This window comes from Hetaerina americana, unplaced genomic scaffold (assembly GCF_022747635.1).
Source record: "Hetaerina americana unplaced genomic scaffold, ioHetAmer1.1.p SCAF_3, whole genome shotgun sequence".
Classification (NCBI taxonomy): domain Eukaryota; kingdom Metazoa; phylum Arthropoda; class Insecta; order Odonata; family Calopterygidae; genus Hetaerina; species Hetaerina americana.
Window position 1 is genome coordinate 95136634 of NW_027286874.1, and position 27521 is coordinate 95164154.

The 27521-nt window shown below is 41.8% G+C and overlaps 1 long non-coding RNA gene across 1 annotated transcript in view; it reads left to right on the plus strand.

Moving 5' to 3' along the window:
- The first annotated feature begins 2625 nt into the window (after positions 1 to 2625).
- The window catches only part of LOC139690552 (uncharacterized), a 77260-nt gene continuing 52364 nt past the window's right edge, over positions 2626 to 27521 (plus strand). The window contains exons 1-2 of the long non-coding RNA XR_011701478.1: positions 2626 to 2704; positions 6680 to 6895. This is a non-coding gene — a long non-coding RNA (uncharacterized lncRNA). The remainder of the gene's footprint in view (positions 2705 to 6679; positions 6896 to 27521) is intronic.

Below are 27521 nucleotides of genomic sequence, written 5' to 3' on the forward strand. Positions count from 1 at the left end.
AACAAAATAATGGCGGATAAATTATTGCTGGGTATAGTGCCAATATTACGTGCTCGTATTCAACTATGAACAAAATATTGAGATGGGATTTTTAACGCTAAGAACTATTGATTTCATCAAGGAAAATTTAGAGCAGTAACAATGGAAGTGAATTACCTTTCTGTTTTTTTAGGTATTTTATCGGACTGTTGCATTAATTTGCAATATGTTCAAATTATTATACAAAATCATTATTTTCTATTTTTGTTTGTATTCTCTAGGAAAACGCTGATAAAAGATAAATTATCCAAATAGATTATATTATCAAGTAAATAATTGACTATTATTAAGATGCTTAGTCGTAACTACTAGTGTAATGGAGGTGACGCATGCGTCGTTCATCTAAGTTTCGAAAATATTGGCAATTTAAAATAGTTTGAGACTTTGAGAAGGGTATGTTAGGTTTATGTATCGTCTAATTCTCAGTTTTAATGCGAAGAAAACAATCTATGGCAGCACATTAAGAAATCGGGAGGTAGTATATTATTTCACTGTTTCATTAATATGGCATACAAATATGCTGAAAAATCATTGAAAAGGGTACTTTTGCTACGAGTTGAACTACAATGTGTAATTAAAAATATTCTGAAATGACTGTACTAAAGAACATTTTTAATTTATCGGTTTGTTCATAAAATATTTTCCCTGAAGTTTTGTGTAAAACCTTGAATTTTTGTGTAACTTGAGGTTGTTCAGGATTGGTAAATATTACCCACTAATGAAACTTATAATACAGCTTACGAGTCCAGCACTGCTTAATATTTAAAATTCCTACTGAAACCAAAAACCTATGGTAGGCTTTGTATTAAAATACTGGATGAAATATTTACTATTATTCAGTTCAATTAATAATGGGTACTCCAACTAGGTATAGTTGTTACATATTTGAGAAATTCTAAGCACAGAAATGTTAATAAAATCTCGGCAGGACAAAAAGAGTCGCGGTATTCCTCATTCCAGCTATTTTACTAAATCTCAGTAAAGAAAAACCGATACAGAATATCAAAAATCATTAATAACAGTTATTTCTAAAGGTGGAACATTGCATTGAGAAGATATAATTGAAAAATCCAAGCTTTATATTGATTGATTTTAGGCAATGGAAATTTTATTTTTAACTTCTCGTAAATTACATTTTAGGGATTTAGTTAAATATGAGATATTAGTTAAGATGTTATTCACCTTCTAAATCCGGACGATAAGCAATTCCTTTTTCAAGCGAAGAGGAAAGTGGTTAGGATTGATTTACGTTTGCAAACTAAATTGTGCATTAAGGTATGAGAGGTGACGTGTTCATTCGGCGATGGATATTATTAATTAATCTTAAGTTATTTCCAATCGTAGAAGTGTAGATAAAATTAAATGTTAACTACAGATTGTTCACCGTGACTACAGGTGATTACAAATACGATGGCTTGATGTACAGGTATTCTGTCTTTAAAATGTGTAACAATTTCTCTTTTGTAAGGAAGTCGAAGGATTATTAGAGAAAATGTTTAAATTATCGCAAAAACGATGCAGATGTACATTAATAAAAATGAGTAATTTGTGAATTAAATATTATCTAAATACATTCAATATTTATTGTAATTGGTCTGATTTTATTGGCGGCAGTATTGATGGAGGCATTGTAAAGAAAATCTAAAATCGAGATAAAATTATGAAGGGGTTTTGCTTGACGAGGCATTGCATTAATCGATGGAATTATCCCATTTACATCCACATAAGACTCTGCACACTACTGCGGGCGTATGGCAGGGAATTAATTTAAGGGCTCCGCCTCCATCGCCCACCAATCGGGTGAACCGCCTCTAATTTCCATCAACTTTGATGCATTTATTAGCATCCATTATTCTTCATTTGCATTTATCCGATGTTTCATTCTTGCAATGCATAGTTTGAATATTTTACGCGAATACTTTGCTGAAATAATTTATTTAACTCAGTATTACTCAGTCAACTTATTTTTTTAATTTTTAATAAAACCATATGACCATTGCGGTTTTCGAGCACTTAGTCAAACGAGAGTCTTATCGTTTTCTAAATATTTTCATGAAATGTTTTTCTTTCACATCACATTTAGATAGAATAAGAGACCCACAGACTCGTCGGAATTATTTTTTTTAACGTACATGATGGAAAAGATCGAGTTTTCCTCACTCGACTGCTTTGGCGGAAAATATGCACCATTATGAACAAAAAGGAATCATTTCCCCCGAGGGGCCCGTCGTTGCTCTATTTCTGAAAATAATCGCATGCCAAAATATAAATATCCTCACCCACGCTTCTATTTACGGCAGGCATTTTGCAACGATAACCTTCCCAAACTCATTTGCGCGCCCAAACTACCCTCAGAGAAAACGACTAAATTTTGAACGCGCATTTAGCGAGCGTCGTACGTTTCTGCAATGAACTTCCTCCGGATGGAGGGTCGGCTGGGTGGAGGCACTCCCTTTCCCTCCCCCTCTCTGTGATCCCGACCGCTCTCTGTCCCCCGCGGTCGTCACGTGGACGCAGTCCATAGGGAGACTCGAATGTGCGGAACGATCAGGCCATTACAGAAGAGGAAGAGCAATCGCTTCGGGCGGATGAAGAAAAAGGACTCGGAGAACATTGGCGCCGAAGCGTCGGCGTCATAACATTCCCGTGTGCCTGCGTGCGAAATGTGCGTGTGTTTTCGCGTCGTTACTCTGTCCTTTTCCTCCTGCTCGTGACTCTCCCCAATGTTCGGGGTTCCCGCTTTTTCTCCTCTCCGGATCCGTTGCGGCAAATGAAGGCGGAAAAAAGCGAAGAAAAAATGGTGGTCCTTTCAAACGGACAGTAAGACAGGGATGACTATCGAGGGTGGGCAGTATAGAAACACCGACGGTTTGTCTCTAGTCGCACGAAGCAGTTGACTGGGCTGGTCAATTTATGTCGACTTGGAACAAGAGCGATTATACCTGGACCTAAGGAGTCGGTGTTCGATGTCCATTATCATGATCGTTGTCATCTATCGTCGATACAAAATAATTCAATATTGGTCCACTAAAAACAGTTTCTTTTTCATATACAAGAGCAATTTTGCATAAAAAATGTAATGTAATATTTTGGGGCTACAATTATGCATTAAATAGCGTTTTCTAGCATTTCTCATTGTTCTGTTTGACAAATCAGACGGAGAATGGGAAGAGACGAATTCGTATTCGACCCAAGTCAAGTGATTTTTTCCTAAGAGAATAGCCACAAAATATAGGAAACTCTATGCAACTTATCTCTTTGATATTTGTTTGAAAACGTATGTACAATTTTATACCTTTGGTCTTGGGTACATAGTGCGCATGCGTGGTCATTTCTCTGTGGCATCTATCGAGAAGGAATTTCTAAAAGACATTTTAAAAGTATGTTTTTCTGGTCAATTAGATTTATTCACCTGGTAAGTTTTAATCAGTATTAATGTCGTATATTTCTTTCCTATATATTTCTAAAAGCGCATTTCCCCTAACCACGAACAGGCCAGGCTGTATTTAGGAGTGGGGAAGGCTGTGAACTTACTGGTAGTTGTAGCCCAGAGAGAGAGAGAGAAGCTGTAATAATGGTAAATTCATGAAGAATGAGAAGTTTGTGGCACGGAATGATTTTGGATTTTTTACCACATTAATGACTTATCTCCGTGAAGCTTGTTTATTTTTCAATGTAGTTTTTGTATTTTAAATTTCTTCCTTAATTCCAAACTAATGGACTGGGTTCAGCGATGTTCCAATGTCTTAATCCCATATTGAAAATTAGATTCCTTCAGGCCTGGGAAATACCCGTCTACTTCGGCTGTTAGTTCTTTGTTTGAAGAGAATCTCCCTCAACCGAGGAAACTTTTGAGTTTAAGGAAGAGATGGAAAATCTGATGGAGCCAAATCATACGTATAAGGAGGGTGTAGCAACAATTCGTATCGTAGCTCACGTATTTTTGTCATGGCAAAGACACTTGTGTGTTGACGTGCATTGTCCTAATGAAAAATGACTGTCTTCCTTGCCAAACCTGGCCGTTTTTCGTATATCTTTTGCTTTAGTTGAACCAGGAAGTTAGTGTATTATGTTCCAGTAATTATTTGATCAGTGGCAAGATTATCTATCACCAGAATCCCTTTCGCATCCTAGAAAACTGAAGCCATCAACTTTCCGGCCGACCATATTGCCTTTGCTTTCTTTGGCGGTGGTGAATCAGCATTTTTCCTCTGCTTTGACTGTTTTCATATCTCTGAGGTATATTAGTGAACCAAAGTTTCGTCTGTGGTCACAAACCGGGGCAGAAAATTTTGTTAGTTGCTCTAAAAACGGGTCAAACATTGTTCCGAAGATTCCATGCTGATGTGTTTGTCGAGGTTAGCGGCGCCCATTTAGCAAATAATTTTGTCATATCCAATTTCACTGTTAAAATGTGATATACCCTTTCAGATAACATCCCTACAGCTTCAGCGATTTCTGGCACTTCCAGCCGGCGATTTTCCATGACCATTCTATGCACTAATGCAATATTTTCTGGGGTAGTGGCACATTTTGGCCGGCCACTACGCCGATCATCATCTAAGCTGTCCCAACAAAAGTTAAAGTCGTTTGTCCACTTGGAAACAGTTGAACATGAAGAAACAGAGTCCTACAGATTGTTCTGAAAGTCGGCATGAATTTCCTTTACTTTCATATCTTTTTTTACGATGCATTTAATCACTGTTCATATCTCAATTTTTTCCATCTTCACAAATCACTATACGGGAGTAACTACAGAGAGGTGTCCGCTCCACAGATATGTACTTCCCAGAGCACTGACGCGTTATATGTTAGTTCTTGAAGGATTACCTATTATTACAAGGGAAATTCGTTTAGCTAGCGCTGACATCTGGTGGTGATTCCGATAACCTTACTACCTACCCTCGTATCTCCTTAACAAATTATCATTGGCCATTATATTCATTTATATTATTCAAAAACAGACTGAAAAACCGAAATCTAGGGAAATGATTGGACGAGTACTAATTTACTGTCGTACATTTTTGTACTCTATGGTGTATTAATTGAAATGTAACTGATTATATATGGAATAATTTGAAAAAATTAAACAACCGCAGAAAAAATGTCGCACGACCGGACGGGTGGGTAATCAATTCGCCAATGATGCCAAATACGAGTGGCATTTGGCATCATTAGCGTCGCTGTGGTGTAAGCCTTATTTCCGAATATATTGTTTAGTAGAAGTTGAAATGGTATTGGAAAAATACGCCACGCAAATAGGATATTGAAAAGAAGTTTGCAGCAGAATTGAATTAATCCGGTGCAATTAGCGTATTTATATGCCTCCATAAAGCGAAATCCTTTATCCCCAAAAACGGCCATTTTTTATAATTATTTGGCTAGAACTTAAATTTTTCCTAGGCGATAGCCCTGACAACATAAAATTTGAGTCTTATCGTAGGGTAACGGTTGGCAACAACATTATCAGTCGTCATAAATGCAGTTCAGTTAAATTGACTGAACCTTAACTGAATGAAAAACAGTAATGGCGAAGGCAACTCTGTCTTTTGGAGCAGAAAATCCAAATGAACGCAAAATATTTGGCAGTCGGCGGTGATCAAATATATTTTTTGATTTCCATGAAAAATATCATTGAATGGATCTTCGATGTTCCACCATCTCATCACCGTTTTCCTTCCTGAGGAGGAAAGAGTGGTGCGCAATGTGTTATTCTCTCCCACTCATGCGAGGATTAAGGACACGCGCACAAAGCCTCTCGCGCCTAGCCTTGGTGCGCCGCAGGCGAGTGGGAGTGCTAAGCACTCGGCGCGGAGTGCTCCCCGGGGATGGCGACAGTCACCGTTGCGAGGGTGGCGGCGGAGTCGAGGGGAAGGGGAGAAACATTAAAGAGGTTAAACCATAAGTTCGTGGGAAGGAAGGATACCTTTCTCAAGATCCTAGGACAAGACTAACCCTCTGGGCAGCCATGTACGGTATACAAGCAAAGTGAATGCCAAGCGATCAATCAAAGAAACTGTTAGAATGGATGCCACCCTCGGTTTATTTTTTTCTATGCGCCTTTAAGTGAACGTAACTATTTGTGTTAAAATAAATAGTTTAAATATTCCTTGCAATATTATTTAACTTACGTTCACCCGAACAAAACATATTTTATTATTATGCCCATAAATCTATATAATTATAATTGTGGATGCTTGATAGTAAGGTAGTCTCAGCTCATTTCAGCTCTTGAGTGTTATGGAGGGTAGGCATCAAAATGATAAATTTTTGCTTCAAATTTTTCAAATACCCCAAGAGATAGAAAATGTTGTTGTGATTGGCGCATTCAAAGGATAAAAATTCCAAAATTGCAGTTGCTATATATTATACGTAGACTCTGATACTTTTTAATTTATTCATTCACAGTTTTAACCAAACCGCGATTTCCGTACTTCGATACTTGTTCTATGATACCTAGCCTATCTATTACCACCACATTTAGGGTTTATCATTAAATTCTGTTGATTCCACAACCTTATTACTATGCAATTTAAAAAGTGATATGCCATTAAATAAAATGTTAATACGATTTGAGATTAAAATGGGCTGAATCACCGAAAGCGTTTCTGATTTTATGTATCGGTTTAACCCACAGCAGACGCCTTCACGACTCAAGGCAACAGTTACCAGCCTCCAGTTGTGACCCATATTGAGATCACAGGGGATCTTCGGCAGGGACGGAGAGAGACTTCGGAGGAGTGTTTTCTCGACCGCTTTATCTCCGGCCTTTGCTTCTTTGGTGAGCATCACTGATTTCTGAGCAACACGTCACTCGCTTGCTCCACTCTCCTTGGTCGGAGGGAATAAATTTCAGGTGTGTATAATTTGATTTACCTTTTTGTTCCTCAAACCGAAATTTATGTTCCAATCAGGGATGTAGCCAGGATTTTGTTTTGGAAGGAGTCCAATTCCCAAGCCCCTAATCTAATGTAACAAATGTTTAATTACAATTATTATCGGTTAAATTAATAGGTCAATACTCAGTCTGTACACTAGTGTGTTTTTAGCAAAATTAACCATGCCAAATGATGCAACCGGAGCCTATCGTTTCCACAGGATATTTCGGGGGAAGGGTTATAGACCCCCTAAAACTTCCCCTGGCCACCTTCCTGGTTTGGCTTTGAAGAAAAAAGAACCTCAATTTACTAAAAAAAAACATTTTCATTGAGATGAATGAGTTACTTTTATATTAACTTAAGATCGTCAAATACAATTTGAAGTGCTTAAACGGATTTACGCTAGAAATGTTCAGCATGTATGCGTGCTAAATGGGCTCGGAGAGTCATTAAATGCTAGGATGAACGTAAATGAAACGCTAGGGATGTCCATTTGATAGAGCTATCATGGACTACCGAGGAAATTACTGTTTTTCCTAAACCATCAGTGCCACTGGAAATTCAATGAAAAGCTATACCACTGCCAAATGATGCCAAGCTGATGTATTAAAATCCATGCTTATGGTTATTTCATACATTTGCAGAACTACTACTCGTAATTTACCTCATGAAACATAATAATGATAGAAGGAACTTTAAGTTTTTATTGTCAATCAGTGTAACCCAATATTTGAACGAAGTTGGTGGGCAGGAATGTGGCCGCTTCGATTTTATTCCTATTGTATGGATCGTAACATTGTCGTACGAAAACGAAATCTTTATTTCGTATATAACTGGCATTTTTATTGCACCGGATAATCTAAGAGATCTAGCTTTCGCCGCTTCGTTCAGTCTCTAGGTCTAGAGTACGTCATATTATGCACAATTTCTCGACGTGCGAAATACATTTGCTCCGCTTGGCTATTCCATTTGGCCAAATTATTGCCGTGTTATATAAGGTTCTACCAAAAAGAAAGCTCTACTAATATTCAGATTCCGACGGTAATTGTGACGGTGAAACTGCAATGGTGTGCATAATTATTCCCCTTTGAAAGAGTAGACGATTTGGAGTGAACATCAGGGCATTATTTTTATCCATTAAAACAGAGAAGTGTGTGAAGGATCGCTTTGGTGATTTACATTCTGTCGCTGGCGTCACGGAATGAAGATGGCGCTGCTTCTCGCGGGGGAATATGCAACCTAACCGCGCCACCGCTAATGAACAACTCGGAGGAATGTGGCTGAGTGAAGGGAGGAGGGAGGAAGGGATCCTGGGGGACTGGCGGCGTCGCAAGGGACACGTGGATTTGGTTTCTCTGGCCAAGGGGGACGAGAAGGGTGGGGCGGCGAGCCTCTCGGCAGGAGTGGGGCGGGGAGTGCCGACTGAAAGATGTGGGGGATAGGAATGGGTGGTGCTTAAAAAAGCACCGGCATTTTCGCATGAGCATTTAAAATCAATTATAGCACCCACTCGGCTCTATCCCAGAAAATACTGAAATAACTTCGTAGATATTGAGACAGTAGGTACCTAATGTAATATCATGATTTTTTAATATTTACTGGAAGGTTTAATTTGTAAGAACAATTCTCAGAAATGTCTGCTCCATAAAGTCATACAGTCCAAAGAATTCTATGTATTGGCTGAAATTAATTTATTATCAAGTTTTTATCAAATATTTTGCAATGCATGAAATAATAAAGACATTATTCTAATGGCCATTAGCAATAGGCTCTAGATTAATAGTGAGCGGAAGAAATGTATTATAAGTAATATATTATATTTTTATAGCAGGTCTTTTCCTTCTGCTAATCACGATCAAATACTATATCATCTCTTCAATAATTATAATTGAGTTTTAAAAGTCTAATTAATTAGTCAATAGTGCAGTTTTAGCAGTAACACCTTCAGTATCACAATTTTTAAAAAAATGCTGGCAGCAAGGACCGTAGTGGTAATATAAACGTAATACCGTTAGTATAGAATCCTGGTATTTTTTCCATCCCTCAGTGTGGGGAGATTTCGAGTCTGATGAGGTGGAGAGTTAATCTCGGGGATTATCAAAGCGTTCTCTCCTCGGTGAGAGGGAGTGGAGGGTATCGAATGGAGCCGGTTGTAAAATGGAGCATAGCCGCGTCCCCATTCTCTCGTGAGGAGGTAAGCGCGGGAGGTCCCTCCCCTCTCCCATGCCTCTCCGCTCAAGGGAGGGAGGTGGCAAGCGAGGAACTGAAGGGCGCGTGGGAGGCTGGCGTGGGCGCGCGCCGGGGGGGGGGGGAGGCATGCAAATTCCCTCACCCGCACCCCTCGGCGAGAGCGGGAAGGAAGTGACATTCTCAACACTACCTTGAGAAAATTCTCGATTTTTCGATTTCAGTAATTTTTCAGCACCTGCCAGCTCTCTGCCACTCGTTTTCGCAGCCAAAACTGACTGTCGGCTTAGCAAAATTCCAAAAAAATGGTTTCAGTGCAAACCAATGGACGATAAATTGAAATTCCACAATTGAATTTTCCAGTGTTTTGTAACAAATCGATAATCGATCTCAGTGCGGCCAGTGAGACGGGATATTTGGGAAAAAACTCTTGAATCATTTAATTTATTTGAAAATTTAGAAAGAATAGAGTAATCCCTAAAAAATGTTTGGAAGTTGATGTCAGAATTAGGAATTCTTGATGAGAATGATGATCCTTGTAGCTATGAGATTAGTTCGTGATGCTGCAGATCATCGCAAAGGCAAGTCCTGGCGAAAAACTTAACTGTATGGCTGTCATGAAAATAAGTCCGTTGTTTAGGGAGGGGGAGATACGGAAGGTGGTCTGGGTCACTGGACTTCCATGAGCTATTCTTCTGCTGAGGACATTTAAATAAATAATCACTGAGGCTGGATGATATTACAAATATATCTTTAATAATAATTGGGAGGGGTGCGATAATCCAATGGGTAAAGCACTGAACTACTGACCGGATTCTTGCACACTGCTCTAGACATCCTCAGCCTCACCCAAGCTGTGTGATTTTACGGGAACCAGATCTTCCTGGGAAACCACAGGCGGCATAGGGAACAAAGAACTTGCCCTCCTATTCTGATTTGTGAATTTAACGCGGTGTTAGACTTAGTTCTAGGTGAGCTCTACCCTCACCTGTCAATGAGTTTCAGGTCGTCAACTGTAGGTTGGAGAAGATAAGTGGGTTAGAAAATCTAACTTTTTAATCTTATTTACGATTATCGTCCAAATTTTGGAAGACAATTCGTCAATACATCATAATTTTTATTTTTCATATTCCCTATTATATTTGGAAAAACTGGCTCAATGAAGAAAAACTATAATTTCGAAAATCAAGGGATAATCCATGTCCTGAACTTGGTTTTTTTCCTACTGAGTCGGTCTTATTATGCACTTAAGTATGACACAGGCCATCCAATGATGCTATTAAGTGGAAACAGAGCGATAATATTTGATTAGTATTTCTTTTAAAAAACAATTTCATAGCATAACTTTTGCTTCTTAGAGTGTTGTCGAAATTTTATCCACGTACTCACGTGCTGAATAAGAGAACGTTTTGAGAACAAAAATTAGCAAGCACACAAACAGCTTATGTAGTCGCTACCTTAGTTAATTAATGATTTCTCACGCTCACTGAGCCCGAAAAGAATCATGCCAATTTATCACTGCTTTAATGGCTGAGGGAGGATCCAATCTTGAAGCCTTACTATTATAACTTTATCACGAAGTTGATTGGGCGTGCAAATATGTTTTAATGGTGCGTATAATATGTTTACCTATAACTACCTGAGACCATTTTACAGGTGGCTTTAGGAGATTTCTGGGTAATTAGTGCAGGCAGTGAGGATGACAGTTATTAGCCTAAAATATGACGATTTAAGTCGCCGAGGGTAAAAAGCATAGTCCTTAGCAGCGTAAGCCGTGCGTCTAGCAATTAAAAATGTATCCACGAAGAAGCCTCGAACGGAGGAGATGTGTGTTTGAAGGGCAGGGCCCTGGATATTCCTATGTCCAGCAGAAGTGACAGTTTGAAATAGAATTCCCATATTTCACATTTCCGAAAGGGATTGCGAATGGATTGGCTGTATTATTATGGCGTCAGTTAAGCGACGGCGTTATGTATATATATATGCCATGCCGGAGGATTGCCACAATGGAAATTTCAAAATTCAACCGCTTAAAATAAACATCAACGCCATGATACTCTTGTCGCCTTTTTAAGCCTTAAAGACTTTCAAGTGGCTATTATTGTTGGAGTTCTGCTCGACCTTTGTTTTCTTTGTTGTCTGCTGGCATGCACATTGACATTACGAGACCCTTAATGAACAACGTTAATATTTATCCTCTGCCCGATAAACAGGCGTAATCATTATGCTCGGTGAGACAAGTGACAATGAGAGATACGCGAAGGGTCATCTGTTGAAAATTTACATTTGTAGGTATAAATGCTGCATGAATAACGAAACAACTCGGAAAGAAATTTAATCGATGCCTCGACAGCCTGAGTCACTCTATATTCCAACGCCATCAATAATAGTCATTTACGATAATCTGCCGCTTAAATCACCAATTATTAATGCGCAAATCTTCTAACTGATGGTCGCAAATGATCCATCAGTAATTTAGTTTCCTGTGCACCATCGCAAATTTTTCACATGTCTCCAAGCCATAGATTGCTGAGTTCTAAGTCTCCCGGAAGAGAGACGTTCAAAGGCTGGGGAAACTAGAATAAATGAGGGCGAAGTGTAAGATTTGTGAATCCGAGCTAGCAACGTGAATTGGTGCCAAAAGAAGGAATAAAAAAGTGTCAGAGAGGAAGAAAATTTGTTGCAAGGGAGGAGAATGATACTAAAAGAAAATGTTGGCTGCCTTAAGAATTTCAGCCAAATGTTAGCTGTATGAGCTCCCAACTTTTGGAGCTCTTTGGTGAAAGAACAACGCTAATGTGCCAATTAAAGCCTGTCGTAATCATTCGCATTCACAGTATATCTAATTTATTAAGCAACTTATTATGCAATGACGTTAATTTATGGCCAGTTCGTTTACACTTTCGTGTTCTGAGAACATTTTGAAAAGAACACAGTCGAGCTTCCATAACTAATAACTAAGTCGAATTTTTTGAAAACTCGAGTCGAAATAAATTCCATCGTTCTTCTTTGCATTTTAAACGGCGTATTTTTTCTGGAACTCGATTTTTTTGAAAAATGAGTTTTCTCCCAATGACCTCAAACTACTTATGATAACTAGAAGTGAAGTTCCTGCAGAGAAAATAACAAAATCAAGAAATGTCAAGAATAAAGAGTAATGACCGATTATTTTAAAGCTAAAAATTTGTTAAGTTCATTGCAAACATTTCAATATATGGTAAATTTTTATCGAATTGTTGGTATTTCCAGTTGGTCCGCATGAATTTTTTGCTTTTACTGACCATGATTAAATATAGCGAGTGCTTTCGAAGATGAACTTAATTTTTTTCCATTAATTTTATTCAAGTACTCATTCTGTATTTTTCTATGTACCAGAGAGCTAACTTCAATCAAAATATTTCTATTCTACATGTTGCCTATGCTATTCTTGCATAAATTAACAGTAATGATCAGAAAGATGTACCCTTTTCCTAACTCAAAGTTATACCGCTCGAAACTTTTTTCTACTCGGTTGGCACTTCGATGTATTAAACTTCGATTGTTTTCCTCCATAATGTTAGAAGGATTTCAAGGCATTGAGCTCACCTAAATCAGAGCTAATATATGCTAAGTGATACATAAGAACTTTAAATGAGAAAGTCACGAGGCTAGGCCTTCGGAAACCACCATCCTAATGCCCTCAGTAAATATTTTTAAAAGGAAAACTCTATGATGGTGATATTGACCGCATTGTAGGAGAAAAAATGGCAATAAATTTTATAAAACCTTCTTTGGTCGAATGTATCTCGTTTCCACCACTTGTTTGGCATCTATTGTCTACTTTGTTCAGCACCAACGGCGAAAACACTTGCAACAATTTAGGAAGAATTGCTAATGGACTCCTCTAAGCTCTGGGACTTTGCCTCTGGGAATCCTTTAAGGTCATCTTTCAATAATGGATGCCACATATCTACCAGAATTTTTCATTGATACGTATTAATATTGAGATGGGATGCAGACATAGACATCTACATTACTTGACATCCTCTTTTCCGACGTTTCTCACCGCGGGAGAGAGTACCAGGAAGGAAGTGGTGGTAATTTTATAGAGAAGAAAATGATATGTTTACCTGAAAAATGCGTATATCGATTATTACCTATCTTTAATAGCACGTGACATAGTCGAAGGTGATTGATACTAATCGTGACGCATTATCGTGAATTGTTCAAAACCCGAATTTGGGTAGTTTTTTTGAAAATATAAGAACCGTTATTATCTCTTCCCCATTCAATGGAATTTATTCCAAACCTGAAAGTCTACGGCTGGTAGTCGTCGAATGTTCAACGTGTTCCGTTATTTATAAATTTATAATGGAATACCAACGGTATGGAATATTCCAATTGACTGGGAGAGACCTTTTTCTTTAAAAACATATTTGACAATTTAGTCATTGAAAAGAATTTATCATGCATCTTATCTAGTGATGAAGTCACACAAAGTACCTTTTTATATCAATTTTATTACGATTGTCCATTCCTCTGACATTTTTTTAACTTTGCAAAATTTTACGTTGAAACCACATCATTATGTATCGATATATATGTAATATTATCAACGCACTGTGATCGAAATGTCCTTACATTCTATTTGCAATAAGAAAAAAACGAAAGAAAATCAATCTTCGGCTCTACTTCTTTCGTGTAATTATATACGACGAGTATATGCATATCTTTATAAAATTTATTGTTACTATCTATACGGTTGACGAGATGGAAAGGGTATCTGGCGGGGAGGGGAGAAGGAGGGCATTGAAATGCATCTCCCCCTCCTTGGGGGGGGAGAGGGGGTAAGGGGAAGGGTGGGAATGATTTGTTGAGGAGCGTTGTGAGGATGTCGGTCGGCGGAGTGCCGGGAGAGAGAGAGTCGCAGACGCTCGTCTCGTCTCTTCGGACGGACCGCGAGGGAGTGGAGCGAGGGGGAGGGCGGGCGGCTCGCGTGGGGGTGGGGCGGGGGTGGAAGGGCGACGGAGGGATGACGGCAGAGTGCAGCGGCGGCTAGCTGGGCGGAGAGTGGGGGGAGGGGAGATGTGGAAGGGGGAGGTGGAGAGGGGAAGGGAAAAGGTGGGGGGGGGGCGAGGAGCGAAAGAGCCCGGCGTGTTTCTGCATGGCGTGTGTCAGGTTGACCACGCGGTTAATACGCGGATGGAATACGCCTTTACCCTACCTCCCCCCCGCCCGATAACTCCCCCCCTTGTGGTCCCTCCTTCCCCCAATCCCAATATCTTTCACCCCACAACCCCCTCAGCTCCCCACGCACGACCGCCTACGTCCAAGGCGAAACATCCCCTTTCCGCTGACCTCGCAACCCCCTCCAACCTCTCCGGCGCCGCCTGCCGCGAGGGAAAATGAAGCGGGGGAGGTTCTTTATAGTTCCACTGTTCTTGGTTCTCTCGCTTTATAAGGCCGGGAAGGGGGACCGGAAAAAAAGGAATAAACATCCGTTTGCGAATGGAATTACTCCCCCCTTGCCCCTTTGTCTTTTAAGCCTTCTCACATCCCACCATCAGCAGCCTTCCCCTACTCCCCCTTCCCTCGCCCACTGCTCTCCTGGAGAGGGGATAAGCGAAAGTGAAACGTACCCGTGTGATTTAACAGCAGGCAAAACAAGAGTTTTCTTGCGTGTTAGCTAATTCCGTGTCGAAGGCGCTTTCTATTTTATGCTTGGCAAAGTGGTTTTCTAGGGGCGAGCAACGAAATAAATGAATCGGAAGACCGCAGAATGTTAACGCTGCAACGGACCAAAAATATGCCAGTGTGCGTCAAAGAAAGCTATTTTTGGACCGAAGCTAATTTTACTGCAAGGAAAGACGTATATATATGTGTTATTTTTGTTGTTCTTCTAGCCAGAAACTGTGTCAAAACAACTACACCTAAAATAAATGTTTACCGTTTTTTCGAAGTGATGACGCGCTTTCTTTGTTCTTTTTTATACGTAGCCAGAGTGAAGTGGCGACCGGTAGAGGTAACCATTTTTATTCTGCCAAAGAGTCTGCATTTACAGGTAGTACTAGTCTACTGTAGATGCTGAATTTTACCAATGAGAGGCAGGCATTGAGGTAAAATGAAAATTAAATATTAAAGCAACGCTCTACGGATTACCTCCTGATCCACCTCAGTGCGATATGATCCTGGAGTAGATCAGAGTGATTCGTGGTTTACACCTGTATTAAGAGGACCGGGACCCAACAAGCATTTCTCGTAACTTTTTTATTTTTTCCAACGCAGCAGCTAAATCGAAAGCTCTCTTAAAACGCTCGTGAAGTTTATAATCAGATAATGAGTCGTTCCATGCCCGTTATTTCTTGCGATATTGCTGACTGGAAATGATCCACCCAGCTCAGTTCTGCTGATGAATGACACTGCTTCGATAAAAAAGACATTCAAAGTAATTCAAATCGAAAGCGATTTCCGATTTTAACGTAATTTCGATGGATTCATGGACTTATTTTTTCCAACCATCGACATTTGTGAGTAATAAACTACCACTTACTTTTGAGTATGAGGGATGCGTATGGTCACGTTATAACTCTTAGCATACGGAGAAATTAGTACAGTAGACGTTTGCCATTCACGCACTAAATGTGTCTAAAATGCAATACATCCACCATTTTACAAAATCTATCATCATAACAATTTGGTCAATATATTAAAATTCTTCTGGCGTTTTGAAGAAGAAGCATTCATATTCAGCATATAGATGTTCATTCTTCGTATTGCTTGGCAGTCAACCAAACGGTCCATGAATTTATATTGATGGGCGAAGCCTTTGGAAAGATTTATTGCAGATATTCTACTCTTTATTTATTTGATAATATTAGGTGTTGTATTAGCTTGAAAAGTGCATATGGTAATTTGGTATATTGTATAATAATTGTTCATGGACCTTTGAGGTTAACCAAATGAGTAGGTATGCAGCTACGAAAAACGAATCAGTTCCTGGATTTTTATGTTCACCAGTTATTTTTTAAGGATCTGTTTCTAAGGATTCAAAATACTACTAATAAACAGCAATCTACTAAACGCCGGTGTATCGATTGATAGCGGTATTTGCAAATTTCCTTCAGAAATAGTAAAGTTTATTCCTAACTGGAAGGTTAAAATTCGGGAATATAGTACAGTATGAGAATTTTGTTTATCAACGCCCTTAACAATGTCTTATGCATATTTTTTTATTTATATGGTGTTGTTCAGATTTAACTTTAACCGCTGAAACTGCTAACTTGCCATAGATGTATCCCCATTAAAAGGCATTTATTGTTGAATATTTTTCGCTGACTCCAAGTGAAACAAATCTCATCTCTGTAGAGAGTTATTCGTCTATTTTAAATTTCCTATAAAATCAATCAAGTCTAGCGATCCAAAATTGGAAAGAAATTCAAGAATATACTTGTATATCTATCACAGGTTCTGCGGCTTATCAAAGATTTTATTCTAGAACAAGGCCTGTCGAAAAAAATATAAAAACCAAATTAATGTGTTCATGCGTCCCATATACCAATAATTACTTATCGAAGGGATAGCATTTGATTTTGAACTGCGACCATCTTAACAGCCTCGAACATTTAATAAACATGGTTTTAAACGATTGTTATAAAAAGGCTTTAATTGTGGGTATGTCACGGATGATAATTTGTGGCTAAAAGTGATAGCCCTGATGATTTTTAGTGTTTCTCGAGACAGAATAGACAGTTATTGACAGTGATTCTTCCATAGAAACAGCTATCACAGCCAGTAACACCGAAAGCCACCCACGGTGCGATTCAATACTGTCCCTTCACCACATAATAAATTTTCATTGCGTGCCAAAAGCCTGAGTTGTTAATGTTACCTATAATTTATCCGCTCCCCTCCGCCCAAAATCTTGGCAATTCGGATGGTAGTTCGTGAGACGAGGACAGATCCGTGCGTCGTTCGTCTCATTCGTCGGGCTCGGCCCCTTGTTTAGTTGTCCCCCTCCCCCACCGCTCACCCCCCTCCCTCTCTCCTCCACACACACACACACATACATACATACACACTCGGGGCCGACCCCCTTCCAGGGCACCCTCCGCGGCATCAGTCCCCCTCCCACCCCGGAAGCAAGTGGCCCGGTCGTGCTTCGATTGGAACGCGAGGGCGGGTCACCGAGAGGGCGTGAGCCGCGTCGGCCCTGTGCCGTGGCCTCATTACCCTTCCCCCGCCAACCCACCTCGACCCCCTAACAACCCTCGCTCAACCTACTTCCAGCCTCCCCCCTCTCCCTCGGCAATATCAATTCTCCAATGGCCACAGGGTGTCGCGCAAAAACCTCACCCCCCTCCGCTCACGTTAACCACCACGCCCTTCCAGTCCCCAACCCTCTCAGTAACTTCTCTCCCGTCACACCTCCCAAATAATCTCAGCTCTCCATCCCGTCCCCCACCCCCTCGGGCGACCGACTCCTTTCTTTGACTGAAATTCCAGCCACCCACCCGAATTCCTGCTCCATTCTATCCCTTCTTTAACCCTCTCTCTCTCTCTATCTCTATTCGGCCCGTCCTCCCTCCGCCTCCTCCCCATCGCCCTCAGCTTCGTCGTTCAAGTTTATCTTCCTCCGCCCCTCTTTTATCGCTTCGCATCTCGGCCAACCTTCATTCTTTCGCTTCCCCTCGCCCGCCATCGCCTCCTCTATTCTTGTCCTGCTCCTCCTCCCTTTGTTCTTCTCTCTCTCACCTCCTCGTCCTTCTCATCTCTTCGGCGACACCGCTTCCCATTCATCCCTACCCTTTCCATATCGCCTGACGCCCATCCTCCGCCCTCTACAGCCACTTTGTTTTCATGCTGGTTCAGCACCTCCTCGGAATTCGGGGTCCCGAGAGAAGAATTCTCCGTGGCAAGAAGGGCGCTCTGGAATTTGACTTTGGTGCCTCAGGTTAATTCTGTTCCAATCCGCGGCGTGTGGAATAAATCGCACGGAGGCATAGGGGATATGATCTCGATTTATTGCGTATTAGAAATTGTTTACTTTTTGTGCTAAGTTTCGTATCGTATTTCAAATTAAAAAATGAGGAATTTTAATTTACTGAAGGTATCGCAAGCTTTTAGAGTGCTATCAATTATAATGTAATTGTTAACATTGAGTTTTAAAATTTTTGCATCAGTTGGAGAGTTGATTTCAAGACGCGTTCTATTCGCTCAGGGAAGGGAGCCGGTATTAATCACCGTGGTTTCTTGGTACACGGAAATCACACAGATTGGGTGTCCAGCGGAGTCGCTTAACTTTGAACCTGAGCCAACCAACTAATAAACGAAGGTTTCACCCGCTGCGTCTCGTCGTACATTCAATTTACAACGTGTCGTAAAATGTAATGTTTTCACACGAGATATAATTAGCACGGGACATAATAGCTAATAGGGCAGATTTAAGAATTGGAAGTTATTAATTCTCCAGCGCAAGGGTATTTGCCCGTGCCAAACCATTTGACTTAACCGGGATTTGAACCTGCTCCATCGGGCGAACTTGATAACGACCGCGGGTTACCATGATCGTTATCGACGAAAAACTATTTTCCTTTCCATTCTTCCAATTTCACGGTGTGCAAACAACATAAAGGATTTAGTTTCTGATTCACCGTTGGAGCTGGGTGGTAAGAACCGTAATCTCGAAATGTGTCGTGTTATCGGGAGTGATAGCGATAAACGGGCAATAAAAGACTCGCGGTCATGCCTCTAAACTTGCAATTGCCTATCGGCCAGGAATGATATCAGTTACAACACCAATCAATCTTTCTTCCATAGTAGACGATATTGCGCTTCCGAGGATGTCCGGCTTTTTTCCTAAGCCTCTCTCTCGTAAACCTACATTTAGTCTTTTATAGCCTACGTTTACTCGCACTCTAAGTGTGGCTTCCATTTGCTTTCTCTTCATTTCTTCGTAATCCTCGGATCTCCGTCCCTGCGGTACGAGATGTAGTCGCTTCTTCTATTTCAGTTCCTCCCCTTCTCCCCCCACCCCAATCCTCCCCCATGCAATTCCACCCGTGAAAGCTCAGCTGTGAGTTTCGTTTAGTTTTTTTTCTAATCTTTGCTCTCCGTGGCCTAGATGTGAATGTGGGTGAAACGTCCTGCACAGCTCTGCGGCGGCTATTGTTTCATGCCGTTGCGACTTTCCAGCACGGAGTGATTAAAGTTTTTTTTTGATGAGCGAAGGAGGATTGCTCAACTTCCTCGAAGATTAGTAAAACAAATCCCACTTCAAACGATCGCGGTATTTGCGAGGGCATAAATTTTCCTTTCGGCTAGCGCAGGAGGTCGTCAAACCCCAAACGCAGTTTTCGCTCACTTGGCGTGCGAGATTGTTTGGCCAGATCAACTTTTTCATCAGGTCACGCACATCGGAGGATGCCTAATTTGCTTGTCCCGCTTGTTGTCCTCCTCCTGACTCCGAAGCAAAAAATAATCCGCGGCCCAAGCGACGAAAATGCGAATTAAAACGTTTCGCCGTAACTCTCTATCGCCTCCCTCCACACCCCTTGCTTGTGTACTTACGTCCTCGCTCCCCTTCCCCATCCTGGCTACCCTCATCCGAGCCCACCCTGTGACGCCGTCTCACCGCTCGTCTCCCGCCCAAAACCGCCTCCACCCCCCTCCGCTCACCCGCGGAACCGTCTCGCTTACCCGTTCGCTTAGTCGCGTGGGATGTGGATCCTTAAGCCTCTCCGCTCCAGCAATAACTCCGGGGCTATATCCAGGGCTATATCCCATCCCAACAGCTCTTCCTCCGCTACTCCCGATGGACGATTGGACATGTTAATTGACACGACAGTGGCGCCTTCCATCCCTCCCCACCCCATCTTACCCCTCCCGGTGGCTCATTACGGGAGGAGTGGTTTCGGGTATCTCGCGTTCTTTTTTGACGTTCCTTCGAGGTGACACCGCCGCGACAGGCGGGGAGGGTGGGCGGGGCGTCAACTTCCTGGTCTATGAATAGTTGGCGCGTCGGTGGTCGGACGGATCGTTCTCCCCCCCTTTCCCCATCTCTCTCTCTCTCTCCACCTCTGTCTTCCCTCATCAGTCGGGTTTAATTGTCGCTCATCACGACAGGCAGATGATGGTTCGGCGCTTTGCTTTCCCGCGTTCTTCCCACAAAAATTCCGACCGTCGCGGGGACGGACGGGGCAGATTGCGGGCGGGAGTGTCGGTTTCGGGAGGGAACGATGTATTCTTGGCAAGGTGCGGAGATCCGAAAGTTAATAAATGCCCCGTGGGGGAGTGCCTACTGCCGCCTGAGGAGGTGGGGAAACTTTGGATGGGGTATTGGAGGGGGCGGGAGTGGAACGCCGTTCTTTGAGTAATGGCCGAGCTCTTAAGCGACGCGATGTTGCGAGAAATTAAGTTACCTATGTTTGCGTGTGCAAGGGAGGGAAATGAAGGAGGGGGATATGCGGGAGTTTGTCTCCATAATTCTTCCCACCATGCCTCCCCGAGAGCTTTTATATGTGGCAAATATTCTTTTTGGTAGAATTATATCCCAAGAGAGGTCTTTGCATCGTAAGATAAATCTAAAATCGTACGCTTTTAAAAAACCCAGAGAAGATATTTACCGTAATTTATAATTGATACCGAGTGCTTACAATGGAAAGGACTCCTTTGCTACTGTGGGCACATGGCTACCAATACTCCACTTCTTCTCTTTTGCAGAGAGTGAAATTCTGACGTGATTAAGTTAAGGCTCGCGAAAAAAATGACGTTAAAAAAAGCACTTGAATCGATGTGTGCTCCATGAAATGAGGCAGTGAGTTGAAAATTTAAGATTCCCAGTCGAGCTGCTTCAGACAAGGGGTCTTTGTGTGTGAATCTTGGAATATCCTCAACTAAATAATTTAACATGCTAATTTTTAAACAACGGGAGCATCACATACATTTTTGCTTTTTTAATTTAAGGCTCCTTTAGGAGATTCGAAACTCAGCTGAGAAAACACCACAGGTGTTTGTTCGAGGGACAAAGTGCTAAAAAAGTTGAAAACTCTCCAGAGGATTCTTGGCGTCTTCCACAAAGAGGTTAGGGAAGAGGAAGCTGTCAGTCTGTTGAGGGAAGTAAGATGATGGGAGTATATCAGAGGTATTTAGCCCCTCCCACTCGTCCTTCCTTCAACTCCTCCCCTATCGAGAAGGGCTTGAGTCGGAGGAACAGCTGAGAAACACTCGGCCCATCATTCATAAAACGATATCAAGTTCCTCGTCACGGAGACGATAAGTCGCCAGCCATTTGCGTCGTCACGGCGACTGAAATCACGGTAGCAGTTGAGAAATTGGTTCGGAAGTGAGCATTAGGCTATGGAGCTTGTTGTCCTTTCGACGCCTGCCTCAGGGATTGGCGATACCTGTTTTTTAGACCTCTGTCCTTCTGTTCATTCCGTTCCCGAGTTGAAGATATTTTGGCTTGGATTATTTATGACGAGAACTTCGAAAGCAATGCCGCAAAAACAACGACAGAATAGCTCACACTATAAATATGTGAGTTATTTTTTTGTCTCATCTTAAAATAAACAGCTCCGAAAGGGGATTGTATTATACTTCCTACCATTTGCTGTCGTTATTGAAGATGTTTTCTTACGCTAATCTAATTTCAGATGAATATGAAGCTGGAACATTATAGTCACATCAATCCTTTAAGTAATTGTACAGGATGCAATCATGAGTTGAGAGTACAGCAGAAACAAACGATTCAGTCTCTCATATTATCCCTTCGCACACATTTATACGATTGTATCATGACTTAAGAAATATGGACTACGCCTCTCTTTAATTTTTGTAGTTTGTGGGCTTATATATGCTCAAGATAAATTATGATGGTTTTTATGTACATATAATACGTACGAGGATGAGGTAAATGTATATATATATTCCGATATATTTTCTGAATTTTATGTTTAATCCCGATAAACTTTTGGGCGAATTGATAGTTGTTTTTCTGTCCAAGTGCAGTCTTTGAACAGAAATAACAGAGCGGGGAAATAAATGCCAGCTTTGAAGCTTTAGGGGTTTTATTCGGCAACCGCGGAATCCTCTAAAAGTGTTCCCAGTTGCTTCATTCACTAAGGAAAGAGCGGAACGAAAAAAAATAGATATACATTCAAACGCCATCCAAGAACTTGATTTATCTCGCGTTGGACTTATTTCCATCTGCAAAAAAAAACAATGCGCCTTTCCCCCTGTTTTAAATCCCGACACACTTAAAAAGAAGGACGAGCCGGTGAGCGGCGATTGCACTATTAAAATTGGTGGAAGTGGACGGAGCGACCCCAAATCACTTGCGTCATCGTTCCGAAGTAGGAATGAGACATTTCTGTGGTCCGAGGGTGCCACTCACCCCCTAAACCTTACCACTTACCATCCCTTCCCGGATAGGGCAATTAAGAAAAACCACCTTCCCCTCCTCCTTCCCTGAATATAACCGCTATTCCACCGAAGCCATCACGCCTTGGGATGACTAGACGACAAAAAGGAAAAGCCTCAGAAGAAAGCGTTGTTGTTGTACGCCTGGTTTTTGAGGCTCCTCTGGGGGAGGGTGTTGGAGATCGGAGTGGGCTAGCAGCAGTTTTTTTTGCCTTTGTTTCTAAGTGCGAGAGAGGAGAGATGTGGCAGTAAAGGCATTTAACGACGAGCCTTGGTGGAAATGAGAGTGTAAGGCTCGTCGTTGGAATCCTGGCAATAGGCTCGGCTCGAGCCGCCCCCCCTCTCCTCCCCTCCCCCTCGCACAAACCCCCCTCCCCCTTTCACGCTTTCCGCATAATTCCGGGAAGTCACGTGACATAACATTTTATCCAAGGGCTTAGGTGTTGTTTATTCAAGCGCCTCCCCAAAGAGCACTTTTAATGTCACGAGGTAAGCTTTCACCTTCCTTCCCTGTATGTAGTGTGTATTCTCACCGGAATCGAAACCAGAATCTTTCTGCAAGCTTTCCGAATTACGCTGCCTCCATTTGCTCAGTAATTCTGTCTCCTTAAACTTCGTGAGAGCACGAATAAACAGACTGGGGTCCTGCATGTGCATGTTTTCGAGTTAAATTTAGAGATTTAGTCAAGGTTACATTTCGTACTTTTTTTTCTCACGCTCAGAGCTAACCGGGTTCGTCGACCATGCTGACCGTAGCCTTTTTCCGCCTCCGCTGAAAATTATAAAGCCAATATTATTACCATTTCCGATACCTCTTTCCGATATCAAGCCTGTCAATTGGAGGCCGTTAGAATTAAAAGTGTGCCTCTTCTAACCTCTATAGATACACAGTAAATAATGAAGGATGACAGAGCAACTAGGAAATTGAAGGATTTTATTATTTTATTTACCCAAGTTCCTTGAAATTAATCTTAGAATACCTGATTGCTTTTGACAGAGGTGTAATATTTGATTGAAATTTGACGTAAAAGTCGTGTTTGACCATTTTGGTGTAGTAATTTTTGCCGTTGATTGACTTCCATTCTAGTACAATTGTACGCAGAATTGATGAGGGAAATGATTGCTTATGACGCTTAAAATCAATTTGGAGCCCATCATCTATGGCATTAAAAGGACTTATCTCGAGTGAAGTGACTTTTGCAAAATAAAACGGAATTTTGTATTGACATTGTTGAAATTTGCCTGCACAGCGTATGAGTACTATGAGACATGTAAATCGAATAGTCTCTAAATGTCACTTGTATGAGACACTACATGTGCGATCTTTGGTGTAATTTGGAAGTTTCGACTAACTCTATTGACAGGTTTGAAATAATTAAATTTAGTGTATTATCATTCCCGTACGTGTACTCGACCTACCAAATAATTGGAGTTATACTGAAATATGTATTCTCTTGCGTGATTTTAATTAATTAATGGCTCCGTATTTATTATAATTTTGCTGAACCCCTCAAGCGCTATCATAATCGAAAACACAAAGAATAGGAGATTCGACTTTCAATTTTCTAAACTAGTTTTCAGCTAAACGCTTGAATATTCCTGGATCCCATCCTTTTCCCAAGCAATTCACTGCCGTATAATTTGTAACTAGCAGGAATACGTACATTCACATAAAAAAGTCAAAAATAATCATTAATAATAATATTTGAGAATCGGAATGCTATGTTAGACATTTTACAACCAATTAATTACTTTCATGGGTTAAACTTGTTGTGACCCCATGGCCATACAGCATATTTGGCAATAAAATTGGGCGTTGAGCCGGATAAGAGATAGTAAAAAGAATTGACCACCGAAGGATCGAAATTTACAGCTGCCCTTGTTTTTCATTTCTGTCTTCCAAATTGTTTCACGGATTCAATAGAGATATGCTGGGCCGACCAGGCGAAGCGGGTATTGCTAACTAGCCATGTCTAGACGAAACTATAGGAGCCCGGACCGTTATCATTCCTAAAATATTAAAGCAATGCCATCATCGTTCCAACGGGGGCGTTGCGAAAGAATGGGCTTCAAGGCTCGAGAGTGGGTCGCTTCCAAACTGATGGCCATTTGTGCGAAGGCTGGGAAACTTGTACGTACGTGAGTAAATGCTGCTGAGGATCCGAACAAAAGTGGGAATACCTGTTTTCCCCTCGAAAGCTCAAGCGATATATTTCTTTCGGAATTCTCGGAGACCTATCGCTCTCGGCAGGGCCTTACTTAGAAGCCTGACCGACCATTGATGTGCGAGTTGGTCGGTTAATTCTACGCGCCGGATTACATAATAGAGCAGCTTCCCCGGGCACTGCGGCGAGGTAAATTGGGTCACGGTGTGGCGACCGGCAAAGAAGCCACGACCCCCCAAAACCGCGTCCATCGTGAGGGTCTGGGTGGGTGGAGGAGGAAGTGCGGAGATAGAAAACGAATGCCTCCGCCTCCAATCACGTCATTTTTTATCTTATGTATTTGTAGTGTTATATCTTGTACATAAATTGAGAAAAATGAGCAAATTGTGCAGAATGCAGCTAAATGACGGCGGATTATTAAACAAGGAAATTGAGATTCGATGATGAAGAATATTTTGGGCATGAGCCTAGGAAGCCTAAATAAGTAATAATCATGATTACATTATGCGGCGAAAATTGTATTGAGATGGAAGGTCAAATTTTATTTCAATAGAAAGGGGAGGAAGAGAACATTTATGTTCCTAAAGAAATTGCGCGGTAGAGAAAAACCAGAATACAAAATTAAAATCCTATGAACATTTCAGTATGTAATGTCAGCACCTCATGGAATTACGTTAGTTAGTAGTAATAATCGTTAGTAACCAAACTGCTCTAAAGTTAACAAAAAAATCCGCAAGCCAGAAACATTAGAGCGTTTGAAGTATGGTAGATCAAATTAAAAATACAGATGAAGTGGATTTTATGTAGCATAAGTACACAGGACCGCGAAGCTAAAAGAATGCTCCTATTTTCAATCAGGAATGGACGCGCAATGACAAAGTGATGGACACTCGCAAAGAAATTAAACGTTGCAACAGTAATATGTTGTTATTTTTAGATCCACATTCGACAAAGATATATCCGCCCTAGCAATACCTGCGGAGGGTTATAATTCTACAGCAGATAGATAAAAAGCGAACTCATAAGCTGCACCTGAACGAAAGTTCACGTAAGAGAAATGTATGGAGAGGGGATAATAACAAATAAAATGCCTTCTCTCCAGAGGGTAAGATGGGGAAGAATGAAAAGAAATGGGCGAAATAATTCGCGTTTCCTCCGGAGACGACGGCGAAGGGGTTAGGGGAGCGATAGACTACCGGTTCCTCCGCCACGTTTTCGTCTGTGGGCGTCCCCCCTTCACCGCCTCTCCTCCCAATCCTCCCCCCTCCCAGACGACCTCCCCTCCTCCGCTCCCCATCCCCAAGCCCCTCCAAACCTTTCCCCCCCGATCTCACTCGCAACGGTGGGGTGGGTTGAGGGAAGCCGCTACACCCTCCCCCTCCCCACCAACACCAATCCTCGCTCGCTCAACTCACTCACACGCAACCACATGCTCTTCACTACCACGGCACCCTCACGGACACAACTGCCTCCCCTACCCCCGCCGCCCCTCGCCTAACCCCTCTCCGCAGCCGTCTTCGGGGCAGCAGCATCTCGTCTCCGACCATTTCCCCACATCCGATTGGCCGGGAGGACCCGGTGGCGTGGGCCGTGACCTTTTATAAACAACCACCGCCGGTGGAGTTGGTTGCGTACGGGGCCCTCCACCCCCGCCTCCACATAATCGGATAACGGGGGAGAGGCGCAGGGGGTGGGGAATCGAGCGGCGTGGAGGCTGCGGCGGCCTTCTCTGCCTCGGAGTTGTGTAGTCGTCGAGCGTGCTCCTCCGGCCTTGCGCGGGGGGGGCGTGAGTCCCATCCCTCTGCCGGACAGAGATCGCTCGGCAGCCTCCCGGCGCCGGCTCCAGGCTGGACTGGACACCCGTCTCGCGGTCACACTTCGTGTCGCCCGAGGGAAGGGTGGACTAAGTGTAAATTTCATTCCGAATTTTCTCCGATACGCATTTGGTCGTGTATTTGATGCGCACCGCAACACTAGATATCCTTTCCACCTTCCTGGATACAAGTATGAATAAAAATTCTCAGGAAGCAGTGGGTTTGCAACAAAGAGATGGCGAGTCTTAATCTGATTGTCATTCTTATCGGTTACTTCCTACACTTTCCACAAAATCGTACGTTCAGCGAGACTGGCTTTTCATTTTGAAGAATGCCTATGGTTATTCAATCAACAAGATGAGAGGAATAAGTCTCAGTTAAGGTGCAGCTAAATATTTATCAAGCATTTCAGTTTGACCGACGTAAATGAAAATACTTTGAACTTTACTCCCAATTAGTTCAAGTGTATTTGAGATTGCTCTTTGATAGAGTATGAGCATCCAACGTTATATTTTGTATTTTTCTGGGGAAATCAAATCCCTGGACAAATTCTTTTTACTCAATGAGTCCACGGAAAAAATTCATGATACTATCATTTTTTACACATGAGTTTTTTCTTATATTGAAGAGTCGTGGTGTTACTGGTTTTTCATTTACAAATCGAAATACGTAAACAAGCCGACAGCTCTTCGTAGAATGACTCCGTCGTTACGGGAGAACAGCAATCTCCACCTACCACTGAAATGTTTTTCGGCATCTCTTGTTGCATCAGATCCATTCAACGACAGAATTATTTGCCGGTGTAAACGTGGCTATAGACATGTATATTGGCTGCAGTATTCATAGTAAAGAAAGAACAGGAGTAAAGAAGATCTAAGTAAATAGCATGAGAAGACAAGGAATAGGAACAGCTGATATATATGTACACCATATCGGATTCTCGATGGTAAAACCGTTCGTTTTAACTTTTCCAATATTTTTCTTATAGATATTTTTTATGCCATGACTTCGTCTTGACTTTATTTATTATTCTAACTCTCGAA